This window comes from Eptesicus fuscus, chromosome 2 (assembly GCF_027574615.1).
Source record: "Eptesicus fuscus isolate TK198812 chromosome 2, DD_ASM_mEF_20220401, whole genome shotgun sequence".
Classification (NCBI taxonomy): Eukaryota; Metazoa; Chordata; class Mammalia; order Chiroptera; family Vespertilionidae; genus Eptesicus; species Eptesicus fuscus.
Window position 1 is genome coordinate 63641712 of NC_072474.1, and position 16235 is coordinate 63657946.

Below are 16235 nucleotides of genomic sequence, written 5' to 3' on the forward strand. Positions count from 1 at the left end.
TGCTCCCTGAGTCTGCCTCTTGAATGTGTCACTTATGGATGTGAGGAGTTGAAATCTGGTGTAGTCTCACACTGACCACTAGATACACTAGCTTCTGGATCTCCAATGGGGTGCAGGTCAGCTACTGTCTGAGGCCACCCAGCAGGAGCTACAGCGAGAACTACAGTTTTCTCCTCTTTGCTTGGGGTTTGGAGGTTTTGGAGCTGTCTGACCAGAGCTGCAATTTGTTAGGGTAAGCTGCGATAGGGCAGGCCATTTATATGCAAAAGCCGCTGCGTGGAGCTTGGGTGGATTTGTAGATTGTGCGGGGCGGGGTCTCAGGGAGTCACTAGGCTAGGGCGTGGCAAACAGCGATGGCTGCCAGTCAGCCGTCTCTGTGTCTCCACATTTCCAAGTCCCTGTGTCCTGCGCCCCAGCGCAGTAAACAATGATTGCTGGGCACACCTCTGCAAGGAAGCCACCCTCACTTTCCGACCAGATGGCATCCAGTCCAGCTTCTCCCCATAGGAGTTTGGGTCCCCAGTGTCTCCCCAGAAACTGGAGTTCAGAGTAAATGGGAGCTTGTCTCCCTTCAGGTTAAAAAAAGCAGCTCACCCAGTCACCTGCCGCCAGCCCGATTCACACGCCGCCGTACCTCAGCTTTTCAGCGCTTGTGCATGTCTCAAGGCTCTTTTCTCTTTCCTTCTAGTCGTAGAACTTCCACTCAGCCAACTTTCCCGTGGTTCTGGGTGGTAGACGTTTTGTCTTTTAGTTGTAGTTTTGAAATTGTTGTGCGAGGCAGTAGTTTAGGTGTTTACCTATGCTGCCATCTTGGTTTCTCCGGAAGTAGCACTCTTCAATTCTGCTCACATTCCATTGGCCACAACTCATTCACATAGCCTCAACCTCGCTGCAAGGGGAGACTGGGAAATGTAGTCACATTGTGTGGCCCAGAAAAAAGGAAATTGACCAGAACCAAACTGCTTGGTTTGAATCACTGTTCTATCACTTACTAGTTGTAGGACCTTGGACAAGTTACTTAACTTTTTAGAGCCACAGCTTCTCATCTCTATAAATGAGAATAATTCCTATCTCAGGGGAGAAACCAAGATGGCGGCATAGGTAAACACCTAAACTGCTGCCTGGCACAACAATTTCAAAACTACAACTAAAAGACAAAACGGACATCATCCAGAACCACAGTAAGGCTGGCTAAGTGGAAATTCTACAACTAGAAGGAAAGAGAAAAGCATACTGAGACTCACAGGAGCTGTGGAAGGCAGAGGTACGGAGGCGCATGCATGGAGAGGGCAGGCAACTGAGTATGCAGCTGGCTTTCTCAATTGGGAGGGAGACAAAAGCTCCCGACTGCTCTGAACTCCAGTTCTGGGCGAGACTCTGGGGACCCAGATTCATAAGGGAAAAAACTGGACTGTCTGGCAGTGGGTGAAACTCGAGGGCGGCTTTCTCTCAGAGGTGCTTGTAGCGATTACCACGGGACACTGAGACTGGGGGGCCTCTTAGGGCAGGGCTGATGGGAAGCCATTGCTGTATGCTCTGCCCTGAGATCCCGCCCCACCCAAGTTGAGCACAGATGCTTTTGCATATGAATAGCCTGGTCCTTTGAATTCTAATCTTACCTAACAAACTGCAGCTGAGTCAGTGAGACCCAGAACATCCAAAAGAAGGCCCAAGGCTCTGCAGCAGCTTGCATTGCTTCACAGCTGGGCCTCATCTGGGCACCTCCAAAACCCAAACAAAGAAGAGGAATCTGAAGATTTCTCCATAGCTCCTGCTGGGTGGCCTCAGGCAGAGGCTAAATTAGCACCTCCTTGGAGATCCAAAAGCCAGTGTACCCAGTGGTCAGAATGGAACCATCCAGATTACAACTCCTCAGATCCATAAAAGACACACTCTTGTCTCGTAAGGGTGTCTCCAACACAGAAGTTTGCCCATTGTAGACATAGCTGATCCTCACAGCCAATTGGCCTGGAGGTCAATTCATCCCAGGGATACCAACAACAATCAAGGCTTAACTACAACAAGACTGTGCACAGAGCCCACAAAAGGGTGCACCAAGAGTGTCCACCTCAGGTAACTGGGGAGCCTGAGCCACTGGGCCCTATAGGACACCTAGCACACAAAGTCACTCTATCAACACAGCCAAAATGCAGAGACAAAGAAACAGGTCACAAATGAAAGAAATGGAGGAAAGCAAACTACTGGATATACAGTTCAATACCACGGTTATAAGGATTTTCAAGAATTTCCTAGAAAAGGCCGATAAATTTAGCGAGAACCTCGAGGATATGAAGAAGGACCAACTAGAAATTAAGCATACACTGACTGAAATAAAAAAATAATATACAGAGATCCAACAGCAGACTAGAGGATCCCAAGAATCAAGTCAAAGATTTGAAATACAAAGAAGCAAAAAACACCCAACTGGAAAAGCAAAAAGAAAAAAGAATCCAAAAATAGAAGCTAGTGTAAGGAGCCTCTGGGACAACTTCAAGCATACCAACATCCGAATTATTGGGGTGCCAGAAGAAGAGAGAGAGCAAGATACTGAAAACCTATTTGAAGAAATAATGACAGAAAATTTCCCCAACCTGGTGAAAGAAATAGACTTATAAGTCCAGGAAGTGCAGAGAACCCCAAACAAAAGGAATCCAAAGAGGACCACACCAAGACACATCATAATTAAAATGCCAAGAGCAAAAGACAAAGAGAGAATATTAAAAGCAGCAAGAGAAAAACAGTTAGTTACCTACAAGGGAGCACCCATACGATTGTCAGCTGATTTCTCAACAGAAACTATGCGGCCAGATGGGAGTGGCAAGAAATATTCAAAGTGGTGAACAGCAAGAACCTACAACCAAGATTACTCTACCCAGCAAAGCTATCATTCAGAATTGAAGGTCGGATAAAGAGCTTCACAGAGAAGAAAAAGCTAAAGGAGTTCATCACCACCAAACCAGTATTATATGAAATGCTGAAGGGTATTCTTTAAGAAGAGGAAGAAAAAGAAAAAGGTAAAGATAAAAATTATAAACAACAAATACATATCTATCAACAAGTGAATCTAAAAATCAAGTGAATAAAAAATCTGATGAACAGAATAAACTGGTGAATATAATAAAATCAGGGGCATGGAAAGGGAGTGCACTGACAATTCTCGAGAGGAAAGGGGTGTGGGGGGTACAGGAAGAGATTGGACAAAAATCGTACACCTATGGATGAGGACAGTGCCGGGGGGGGGGCGGTAAGGGCAGAGGATGGGGTGGGAACCAGGTGGAGGCGAGCTATGGGGAGAAAAAAGAGGGAAAATTGTAATAATCTGATCAATAAAGATTTATTTATTAAAAATTCCTATCTCATGGGGTTGATAAATGGAATAAATGAATTAATATATGTACTTAGAACAGTAACTAGCATCTATTAAATGCTATATAGAGGTTATTATTATTATCAGCATTAATATTATCTAATCAAAACTCCCCTACACATTCCCCTCTGACCCAGAGTAAAATAAAAAATCTGTATAATGGCCTAGGAAACCCTTACACAATCTGTCCCCAGTTATCTCCTGCTTCTCTCTCTACTCAAGCTACCTTGACCTCTTTGCTCTACCTCAGGGTCTTAAATTGCATTTTCTCTGTCCCCAAGGCTCTTCCCCAGGTTTCTGCAAAACTCTTTCAGATGTCATCTGCCCTGACTACTCCATCAAAAATTTCAAACAACCCCACTTTCCATTCTGCTTCCTTACTTTATTTTTCTCCATACCATCTGTTACCACCTATTATCCTAATATATAAAAACTATGGGTCCATCACATCTGCAACGACTGGGAGGCTCGACCAACCGGAAGTCAGTCCTGCAGTCCGCTCAGGGTTGCCCTGGCGACCCAGCGCTGACTGCTATGGCTGCAGGCACAGTGACCCAGCACTGACTGCTGACGGGGCTGCGAATTAGGCCCAGAGAGAGGCCTGATGAGAGAAGCAGGGTCTGATCCATAGCCTCTGTGGCAGCTGTCAATCAGCACTTGCCTCTGTCTTTCTTTCTGGGCCTGGTAAGCAGCCATGACTCCATTTCTCTCCAGGCCTCCACCTGGGCTGCTGATCAGCTCCGCCTTTCTAGTCAGGCCCCATTGATAGGCCTAGAGACGCTGACTGGCATAGAAACCGACCAATCAGAACCAAATTGGCCGGCAGAGAAGGGCAGTTTGGGGCAACCAGGCCAGCAGGAGAGGGCAGTGGGAGCCAGCAGGCCAGCAGGGGAGGGCAGTTGGGGGTGAGATCAGGCCAGCAGGGGAGGGCAGTTGGGGGCGATCAGGCTGGCTGGGGAGCAGTTAGGTGTTTATCAGGCCAGCAGGGGAGTGGTTAGGGGGTGATCAGGCTGGCAGGCAGAAGCGGTTAGGGGTAATCAGGCAGGCAGGCAGGCGAGCGGTTAGGAGCCAGCAGTCCCGGATTGTGAGAGGGATGTCCAACTGTCGGTTTAGGCCCGATGATTGGGCTTAAACCAGCAGTTGGACATCCCCTAGGGGGTCCCACATCGGAGAGGGTGCAGGCTGGGCTGAGGGACACCCCGCCCCCCCAGTGCACAAATTTTGTGCACTGGGCCTCTAGTACCAAATATTTAACTTAATTGTCATCTATCTTCCCCACCGGGCCTTAAGCTCCATAAGGACAGGAATTTTTGCCTATTTTATTCACTTCTGTATTCCCAGAAGCTATTACAGTGTGTGGCACAGACTAAGCATTCAATAACTTTATGCAACACATCAATATATTAACAAAGGAATGAATGGTGATTCTTGTGGAAGAGACTGGTCCAAGATGTGACTGCTGTCCAACACAAGCTGGACCCTGGCCCAAGAGGTTGCTTACTGCAACCTCCCTTAGACTCTATCTGATCATAATCAACTTTCATTCTGACCAAAAAAATAAATAAATCAAATCTCCCCTGCCTCCTGGTCAAGCATGTTAAAGTAATTTTCCATACCTGGTAGTATTCACATACTAGTACCTGTGACTCTTCCCCCTCCCTACTTACCCTGCAGAATTCTTCAGCCCCTGCTGTATAGCACAGAGATTCATTTCATCTTGCAGCCACCCAAGTCACGCCTTGTGTGTACGTTTCCTTTAATACACTCTATTGGTCAACAGACTGGAATGGTCAGCCTCTTTCTTTGGTCTCTCCCTGCCCTCTGCTTACGGAGGGGGATCTTCAGTCCCAGGGCCTTTTCCCTAGGTCTGCGTGTACAAACAATTCTCCACGGACACTCCAACATCTCTGGCCCTATGAAATGTCTTTCAGAATTGTGGTGGCAATGATTTCTGTATTGTCAGGCATACAATTACTCTGTCAAGTATGTGCAATAAGGAAACACTGCTGGGGACAGAATACAGCACCATTTGAGACAAGAAGAGTCCCATGTCTCCAAGGAGCTGTGATTTGACCGGAAACGGAATTATCTGAAATTTGAACAGCCCCAGAAAGTCCGGTAAACATGAATGTGTGGTCTTAGACAATAATTTGCAGGAGAGTGACAAAAATGAAGTCTCGCTGCATCTCTTTATAACCAAGGGACCAGCACAGTGATCTATTCAGCGTGTTGAGTCTGGCATATGCAAAAACTGAAGAACCTTGTTCCCCTTTTTTTTTTCTGCTTTAACAGAAGATAATTCTTTCAAGTGTTATGTTAACTGTTGCAATTGTGTCTTGTTAGTACTTTCCTGTCAACTTTTTCTGATTGTGTCAATCTGGAGGAAGAGCCCAATGTAGAAGTCAGTTTTTCAGGAGTTGCATCAAGTCCAACAGCAGCACTTTTTTCCTCACAAAGACGTGTCCTTCTCTTGCTTAAAGTAGCACTAACAGAACAGGAGATGGATCAGGTGTGACTTCTCTACCCAGGCGCTAATTCTAAATTTTACTCCAAATTGGGTGTATTTCTTTACAGAGTGTGTATTTCACAGGCTGTGAAACTACTGAAACTGGTTTAGCTAGTCTGGGCGGGGATGGGACTTTCTACCCACTATTCAATTGAACCCACCGGATAACTGAATCATCCCACAAAATAAAACAAGCCTGAATGTCTTTGGCCACAGCTAACAGCAATAAAGGGCAGGGTCCTGAAGCTTTATTTTCAGAAGGTAAATTCTTGTCTATGACACCATCACATCCATCTCCCCACCCACCCCCTCCCCCTGCCTCCAACCCAACTCCAGTCTAGGCAGGGTTCCTTCCTTGTGTTTTGTTCTCCAAAAACAATCCTTTGCAATGCTTAGCATTTGTGGATGTAATTATCTCTTTCAGCTCAGGAAGGGACAGATCACATTCATTACAGTACCCCAAGATGCCTGGCACAGTTAAGTGACCCATAGATATATGTATTGACGACCAACTGACTGACAGCCTTCTCCCTGTGATTAACTTGGGGAGGGTAGGGGGGGGGTTTCAAAAAGAGCATGGCATTTAACTGAGCCTCTATCTGAGCTCCATGCTGACTCTACCTTTTCTAGCTTTGTGACTCTGGAAAAGCCACCCAGACTTTCTGAGCTTCTATTTCCTCATCTGAAAAATAAGGATGATAATAATATTATCCTCCTCCTTCAGAGCATTTCCTAGGAGCAAATGTGATTATGGACTTGTAAGTGCTTAGTGAATAGTCAAAGCACATTAGCCAGAGTCAGTTACGTGGTGAACATTTTTAACTTGGATGCAATTTAAAAAACATTTATGGTGGAAAATAAGATGAGTAACTTAAAAATGGAGGATATGATCACCTGTATCTTTGCCATCTATAGTCAGTTTATTTGAGGTTAAAAAGGATATCCTTAGCAAGGAGGAACTTGTAGAAGTGGCAGCAAACACATTTATTTTCTGCCTTACCTTGCCCAGCCTATTTTTTAAAAATATCTTTTTATTGATCTCAGAGAAGAAGGGATAGAGAGATAGAAACATCAATGATGACAGAGAATCATTGATCAGCTGCCTCCTGCACACCCCACACTGAGGATCGAGCCCACAACTCGAGCATGTGCCCTTACTGGAATCAAACCATGACCTCCCGGTTCATAGGTCTACTCTCAACCATTGAGCCACCCGGCCAGGGCTTGTCCAGACTATTTGACTGCAAGTTCCTTGAGATCCTGGGTCCTGGATTATTCATCACTGAGTGCCAAACCCTAGGTCAGGGTTGGGCCTGGGCATATTCAAAATATATTTACTGAATGAATGAATGACTACCTGACCTCGATGATCGTCACATTTCCTCTAGCTGCTGCACCCACTCCTTCCTTCATGCAGAAGGCCTGTACTAATGCCTGGGAATCAAATTGCTTTACCTGTATCCAAACTCTGTCCATCTTCCAGCGCTTGCTTATGAATCCACCCCTGAATTTTGTTTCCTCCTGGCATGGGATCATATCTAATCACTAATTCTCTGGATTAGCCAAATGACACCCTAATTTCTAAGGGTACCCACAGGTTCTGACTCTTCGGGGATGTGTTAAGGACACTCACCCAGGCAGAACTTCTAGGAAACTGACCCTATAAAAAAGTTACCATCCGGTGGTGGCCAGGGGCTGGGAGGGGGGGGAATGGGGAGTTGTTGCTTAATGGGTATAAAGTTTTTGTTTTGCAAGATGAAAATGTAGTGGAGATTGGTTGCGTAAAATGTGAATATATTTAACACTACTGTGCCCTTAAAAATGGGTAACACAGCTTTTCCACTCGCTCTCCCATCCGCTCAGTGCTGCTCCCCCTGCGCCGGGCTGGCTCAGAGCTCCTGCTCCTGTGAGCCAATGCCTCTATCGTCTCCTTCCAACCGCCATCAAGATCATCTACCGGGACCTCATCAGTCCTGACGAGACCTTCTCCGATATCTGCCAGATCTGGGTCATCAGAGATAAGCTGTGCCTGGAGGTGGCCGAGAAGGTGGTCAGTAGGACAGAGGGTAACATTGACGGCGTCATTGGTGGAAACGCCTCCACTGAAGGCCCCAAGGGCGAAGGTATCGAAAGCACAGTCATCACTGGTGTTGACAGTGTCATGAACCATCATTTGCAGGAACCCAGCTTCACAAAAGAAGCCAACAGGAAGCACATCAAAGATGACACGAAATCAAAGTGAAACGTGAAGAACGGAGACAGCGAGAGCAAAGCCCCTCCTGACAGGGGCTGCAGGACAAACCCAGCACAGCCTTGCTGACTTAGAAACCAGCAGTTCTGTGTCGAAGACAACATGAGTCCAGATGGCAGGGCTGCTCTGCCGGACCCCCGTGAGGATGGTGTGACCCCACAGATGATTCTCTTTAAGGATGGCTCGGAAATGGAAAAGTGTTAACAATCTGGCAATTGGCCCCATCACCTGTCATCGCAACTGACCGCTGTGTTTCCTCCACACACAAGCACAGGACAAACGGGACGATGGTATCTTGAGCTCTTCGTTTATTTTTATCTTGATTTATTTGGAGCGGAGACATTGTTTTTAAGAAAAACATGTCATGTAGGTTGTCTAAAAATAAAATGTATAAAAAATGGGTAAGACATTTTATGTGTATTTTACTACAATTTAAAACTGTAATCATCAGACATCTCTACCATACACTGAAGAAAGAGGGTAAATTCCCCCATGGGATGAAGATATTGCATTTTATTTTATGACAGATTGTCTGAAAGCTTGGAGGTGTTCTTATCTCTTCCAGAATTCTTAAGCACTGACCTGTAGGAAACAGGAATTAAGTATCAACCAACTATTTCACATTGCCAGATTGAAAAAGTGTGTGTGACACCTATTAAATCCACAGGATACATGGACCAAAATAAACTCTGACATTTTCTACAGAAGCAAATCAAAGTAACTGAAGGGAGATTCATTGCAGCACTTGTTTTGTTTGTTTGTTTGTTTCCAGTTTTATTTAGATATAATTGACATGTAACATTGTCTACGTTTGAGGTGCACAACCTGTTGATTTGACACACTTAATATTGTAAAGTAATTACCACCTCCATCAACATTTCGTTTTTATTGTGAGAATATTTAGGATCTACTCTCTTAGCAACATCCTTGCTTTGCACAGTGCTTATTGGTTGACAACCACTTTCTGATACATCACAACATGGTGATGCTCTGAAGCGGAAGGACAGGCATTATTAGCCCTTCCCGTAATAAGGTTCAGAGGCAATTAATGGCATACTCACTGAGCTGACACCAGGCCTCCAAGTCAGTCTTGGGAGCACCATTCTCTCTTCCTTGGTGACTCATTTCCTCACTTATGACCTCAACAGAAAGTTCTCAGACCCACCTCTCTGGGCCTACCTTCTCTTCAAATGCATGTTTCACTTTTTTTTTTAAAAAAAATACATTTTTATTGGTTTCAGAGAGGAAGGGAGAGAGAGAGAGAAATATCAATGATGAGAGAGAATCACTGATAGGCTGCCTCCTGCACGACCCCCACTAGGAATCGAGCCCAAAATCTGAGCATGTGCCTGGACCGGCAATCAAACCATGACCTCCTGGTTCATAGGTCTACTCTCAATCACTAAGCCATGCCAGCCAGGACTGCATGTTTCACTTTAGCTGCTGGATATTTCCACATAGGCATCCCAATAATGTCACCTAAATAAAATAGCACTTCTGCCCTAGCCAGTTGCTCAGTGGTTAGAGCGTCAACCTGTGGACTGAAGGGTCTCAGGTTCGATTCCAGTCAAGGGCACGGACCTCAGTTGCAGACTCGATCCCCAATTCAGTAGGGGCACGCGCAGGAGGCAACCAATCCATGTTTCTCTGTCACATCAACGTTTCTCTCTTTCTGTCTCTCCCCCTCCCTTCCACTCTCTCTAAAAATCAATGGACAAAATATACTCGGGTGAGGATTAACAAAATGAAATAGCACTTCTGCAAACACTGGTTTTACTCTTAAAGTTTCTATATTAATTCTAATTACATTGTTCTGCCAAATCTTGGATTACGGTAACTTTAGGTCTGGGATTATCTGAGAAGGCAAATCTCCCCTCACTGTTTTTCTTTTTCATAGTTTTCTTAACCTAATATTGGACATTTATTTTTCCCAATGAACTGGATGGTTATTTTGTTCAATTCCAAGGGAAAAAACACACCTTGTTTTCATTCTAGTGGAAACTGCATGAAATCAATTTTAAGAGAATTGACTTTTTTTGGGATATAAAATTTCCCTTCCAAAAATATGGAAGACCTTTGCTATTGAAATTTTTTTTGTGTTTTAACAAGATAGCAAGAGATTTCTCCCTATATTTTATGTTATTTTTGTTAGAATTATCCCTAAGTAATTTATAGTTTTTGTCACAATTGTACATGGAAAAATATGTTCTCGTTTTTATTTTTAGTTGGCTTTTATTAGAACAGGAAAAAAAACTATTGGTTTCTGTATATTTATCTAGCATCTATACACCTTATCACATTCTTTTAAGGTATTATTTGCTATTGGTATTTGGTAAATAGCCTTTTGAATATTTAAATAATTTGCTTCTATACTTAGAATTTTTATTAGGAATGAATAACTGCTGAATTTTAGTATCGTTTGGTTTATCAATGTAATGGCTTATGTTAATGGATGTTGAACCACTCTTACAGTTTGGGAATAAACTTTGCTTATTGTTTTTAATTGTTTTGATATAATGAAGGTTGCTATAAGCTAATATTTTGTTTATAATTTTACTCTCTAAATCTTAAGTGAAATTAATCTACAATTATAATTGTAATTAAAAAGTATATATCATCTGAACAATTTTTTCTTTTTTTGCATTAAAATTATATTGGCTTGAAAACATGAATTTAAAAGATTTTTCTATGGCTTGGAGTAGCTAACCCCACATTTCTAACCAGCTCCCAGATGCTGCTAGTCTGTGGACACACTGTGAGTAGCAAGGCTTTCAATAACTTAACATTGGGAATATCAGACCTTTAGAGGTAAACTAAAATTCAGCTCTGATCCATTTGGCCCTAGGGTCTCCTCATTATTAACATCCAATCACCTTCATTGGTCTATTCATGTTTAATAGTTTATAATTTGCCAGAAAATCGTGCATGACTTGTAGGTTTTCATATTCATTGCTGTAGGGTTGCCTATAGTGATTCTTTTAAATCTTTTAATTTCTTGTGTGCCTGGGGTTATGACTCTTTTCTCATTCCTAATCTCTTATATTTTTTTCCCTCTTCAACCTTGCAAATCATTTATCTATTTACATAAACATAGTTTATTAGTCTTCTCAGTAAACTTTAAGAGTTATTAGATTTTGATTTATTTATTCACCTTATTATTTTTGTCCTTTCTGTTATTTTTTCTATATTATTACTTTCAACTTTTACCTTTATTGGTTTCAACTTCCTGATTTCTTTTTTAAAGTGTTTTAAAATGAATATTTAGTTCCTTTTTTTTGTTTTTTTGTTTTACTTTTAAAGTGTGAGTGTATTTTAGAGCTCTAAATGTCCCTCTTAGTACTGCTTTCGAATCCTGTAGGTCTCAATAGAAAGTGGTTTCCTTTTCATTGGTTTCTAGAGCATTATAAGTTCCCTTTTACTGCCTCTTTGATCCAAGATTAGAAATTGGTTTCTTAATTTATAACTATTTGTGGGGTTTGGGTCACCTTTAATCATGTATTTATATTTTTTTATTTTCATGAAAAAATATTTTCTTTATTTGTAGGTTATAAGAAGCCCTTATATGTAATACTATATCAAGTAATTTCATTGTATTATTCAGTTCTAATGAATAATGTTTTGACTGGCATAACATTGTATTATTTTGTTGGTCTGAAAGATCACCCCCGCCCCCCCAGTTTTATTGACATAGGGCAGTGTATCAGTTTAAGGTGTACAGCACAATGAATGATTTTTTTGACTGGTAATTCTGGCTAATTGTGAGAAAGGTATTTTGAAATCTATCATTATAATTGAGTATATGTTGTTGTTGTTGTTGTTGTTGTTGTTGTTGTTGTTAAACCTCACCCAAGGATATTTTTTCCATTGATTTTTAGAGAGTAAAAGGGAGGGAAGGAGGGAAGAGAGAAACATCGATGTGAGAGAGACCATGTTGATTGTTTGCCTTCCGCATATGCCTGACCAGGGCCGGGATCAAACCTGCAACCTGTGTATGTATCATGACTGGGAATCAAACCTGAGACCTTTTGGTGTACAGGACGACACTCCAACCAACTGAGCCACACCGGCCAGGGCTAGGATAGTAATTTAATCTGCCTCAGTTTTCCTACCTACCTTATGAAAATCACAAGTATTAAAAGTTAGAATAATAGTAAGCCAATATGGGTGCTAACTATTGTTACTATTTTCTCTTGCCCCGGGATCTATAGCTGTTGGCAAACACTACAGGGCAGGTGAAGACTGAGAAGGAACAACCTCCACCTGAAGGAGAGCGAAGCCAAGGGGAGACACCTGGGCCCTGATCACAGGATTGATCCCTGGCGCAAACTGGCCCTAAAGCTGGTTGTCCCCAAGATTTTTCAGACATTAGGCAATAAAACCCTTTTTTGCTTAATATTGACTTGAGTCAGAAAGAGTCTTGAATGATATGCAACGTTAAGCAATGTCCTGGGCTAGAACTTTGGGAACCGTTTCAATTCTTCCCTCTCCCTCACTGTCAACAGCCTCTGTGGCAAGCTGCACATTCTGCTTCCTCAATTTCTTTTTACTTCTCTAACTCAGGGGAGAAAAAAGAAAATCCACATTTGCTGAGTGCTTGTCATATACTGGTAGACTGTGCGAGGTCCTGTTCACTTCTTAATCTTGAGAACAATCCTATGAGGAACCTGAAGTGACTTCTTAGGCCAAGTTCCCACAGCGAGTCAGTGGCAACTCCAACTCAAGAGGCCGCACTGTGTTGATAAACACATGCTGAGTGTGGTGATAGATGGTGACTAGGCTCATTGGGGTGAGCACTTAGGCGTGTGTATAAATGTCCCATCACTGTCCTGTACACCTGAAACAAGTGTAATATTGTATGTCAACTGCAATTAAAAATAAATAAAGGTACACTTGATGAGTGACAAAAACAAAGCAACAAAAAAAACATTTGTTAAGTGAATACCCTCAGGAAGGATTCCTACAGAACTTGTTCCAGGACGCACCCCACTTGGCACAGGCTGGTGGCTACTTGGTCCTTTTTGAAAGGGGCAATGACCCTACAGCATTCTGGTCTGTGTCAAGAGTCACCCATACCTGTCCTGGCCACTCTTCTCTGGGAATTGGTCATCAACCACTGAATCTACCCATTTCTCAGCCCCAGAGCTTGCTGAGCCTGTTTGCAAAGAGAGGAGCAACACTAGGTAAGTTGTGGCCATGTCCTATCCTTTAATCACAGGAAGGCAAACAAATGACCTGGCGATTTCCTCAGCATGAATTCACACACACGGGCCTGCATGCCTGAGCCCAGGATGCATCTGCCCATCTGTCTTCTCAAAAATGGAGTCCTTCCTGGACAGTCCTTAAAACTACTTCCACCGCCATTGCTGGGGCCTCACATGGTCCATGAGGAAGCACATTGCTTGCCCTACAGGTGCCCCCTTTCTGTTCCTCAAATCTGCTGAGCTCAGGCTGAGACGCTGGTCCTCCCCTGGGAACTCCTCCCAGCCCTCCACACACGGCCAGCGCCTGCTCCTCCTCTGGGTCTCTGCTTTGAGGAGACCCTGCCTGCCCACCCTGCCTAAGGCCGGCACCTCTTATTCAGAATCTCAGGCCCTTGATGGTTTTCTTTGCAACCCTGAGAACAACGTGCAACTGTTTTATTCGCTTGTATGTTTACTTGGGTTTTGTTTGAGTTTGTATGTGTTTTTCTTCTGTCTTTCTCCTTTATTAGAAGGAAACTGAACGGGCATCTTGAGAGCAGGAAACCTGTTTGTTTCTGCTGTATCCCCAGTAGCTCACAGAGGCCTGATGTGTCGCAAGTGCTTGATGTGTATCGAATGTCTCAAAAATATGTATGCACCCACAGTGAATCACTATAAAGGTAATGTTTATTAAAATACATTTAATTTTCAAAACCGAGTTATCAGCTAGTAAAGTCTGTATACGTTTTTTTGGGACACCCTGTGTTTGTTTAATGAGTGAAAAAAGAAACAGACACTAGAACATAGGACCTGGAGGGCTGATTTTCACCCCATCACAGATGACCTGGAGAGCCCCTTTCAAACTACTTGATTGGTATAAATGGGTAAAAGCCCCAAACGCTGAATCCTTCTCCTTCCCATACAATTCAATTGATCCCTGAATCACTTCTACATGCTTTTCCTATTCTTGTGTGGCTGTCTCAGACCATCTCTCTAACGACATTTAATGTGATCTCATGTGATCCTGAACTCTTAAGCCTTTGTCTGGCTTGGCCCCAACTTGGAAGTCATGCTAGTGAAAAAGCCCTGCACTTCTTCCAAGGGCTCAGGGTCCAGCTGTGGAGCAAGGCGAGTGAGATGGACTGTGGAGGAGAGGGGGACACAGGGGACTCTGGAAGAACCAAGAAAAACAGAGCCTTGTCCTGAGGAAGAGCAGGGATGACAGAGGAGTGTTCAAACACAACTCTCCATTGCACATCTTCCATGTATCCAGGTTCTCTCCCCTATTATCTCAATTAAGGCTCACCACGGTCCTGTGGTGGTGATGATTTTATCACTATTTTGTTATTGAGAGTACAGTCAGGCACAGCATAATGATGTTTCAGTCAAGGACCCACTGCATAAACCACAGTGATCCCATCCTATCTAATAAAAGAGTAATACGCAAAACATCACTCCGCTACACTCACAAGCTACGCCCACCAGCCAATCAGAGTGAGTATGCAAATTAAAGCAAAAAACATGGCGGCAGCCCCGCCCTCCAGCCTCTCTAGGCCTGTGGGAGTTGGAGAAGTCAGGCGACAGCGCCTGAGGCTGGCTGCAGCCATGGAGACCAAGAAGCCGCCTGCCCCATGATCCCAGGCTGCAGACAGCCTCAGAAGCCTCACATCCGCCTGCCCCATGTCCTGGGGAGACGGAGAAACTGAGCCCCAGCGCCTGAGGCTGGGTGCAGCCCGGGAGACGAAGAAGCCGCCTACCCCGTGACCCCAGGCTGAAGTCAGCTGGAGAAGCCGTTCACCCCACGTCCTGGGGGAGACAAGAAACCAGGTGCCAGTGCCTGAGGCTGGCTGCAGCCCGGGAGATGAAGAAGCCGCCTGCCCCATGATCCCAAGCCACAGCCAGCTAGAGAAGCCGCCCACCCCATGTCCACCCGCCCCACGTCCTGCGGGAGATGGAGAAACCAGACCCCAGTACCTGAGGCTGGCTGCAGCCCGGGACATGAAGAAGCCGCCTGCCCTATGATCCCAGGCTGCAGCCAGAAGGAGAAGTCACCCCCACTGCATCCGAGGGAAGATGGAGAAGCCACCCGCCTGCGGTCCCGGGCACCTGCAGCTGGCTACAGCCTGGTAGATGGAGAAGCCGCCCACCCCGCAGTCCCGGACACCAGCACCTGTGGCTGGCTGTGGCCTGGGAGACAGAGAAGTCGCCCACCCTGCGGTCCTGGGCTCCAGCACTTGCAGCTGCAGCACAGGCGAAGCCACTTGCCCACTATCCCCTGAGGCTGCAGCCAGCCTGGGCGCCTATGGCTGACCAGAGGGAGGGAAGCCCGGATCCCGGGTGCCTGTGGTCGGCTGGAGGAGAGAATCCTGGGTACCAGGTTCGGGCCGAAGCAGAGGTGGTTAGGGGCAATCAAGCCAGGAGGGGAGCAGTTAGGGACAATCAGGCTGGTAGGCAGAAGCAATTAGGGGCAATCAGGCAGGCAGGCAAGCAGTTAGGAGCCAGCAGTTCTGAATTGTGAGAGGGATGTCCAACTGCTGGTTATCCCATGAGGGGTCCTAGATTGGAGAGGGTGCAGGCCAGGCTGAGGGACACCCTCCCCGCTGCCCCCCGTGCACGAATTTCGTGCACCGGGCCTCTAGTTTATAATAATAAAAGTGTAATATGCTAATTAGACCAGACGATCTTCCCGATGAAGCCGCTGCGGTGGTGGCAGGGAGGGGCCGAGTCCCTTGCACGAATTTCGTGCTTTGGGCCTCTAGTAAGATTATAATAGAACTGAACACTTTCTCTCTCTTTTTTTTTTTTAATTCTCACCATGGATATTTTTCCCATTGATTTTTAGAGAGAGTAGAAGGGAGGTGTGTGTGTGGGGGGGGGGAGAGAGAGACAGATATTGATATAAAAGAGACACATCGATTGGTTACCTTCCGC

At 44.7% G+C, this 16235-nt stretch overlaps 1 pseudogene; it reads left to right on the plus strand.

The window, feature by feature from the left end:
* Positions 1–6623: 6623 nt before the first annotated feature.
* Positions 6624–8348, plus strand: LOC103287995 (translationally-controlled tumor protein-like; annotated as a pseudogene).
* Positions 8349–16235: the final 7887 nt, after the last annotated feature.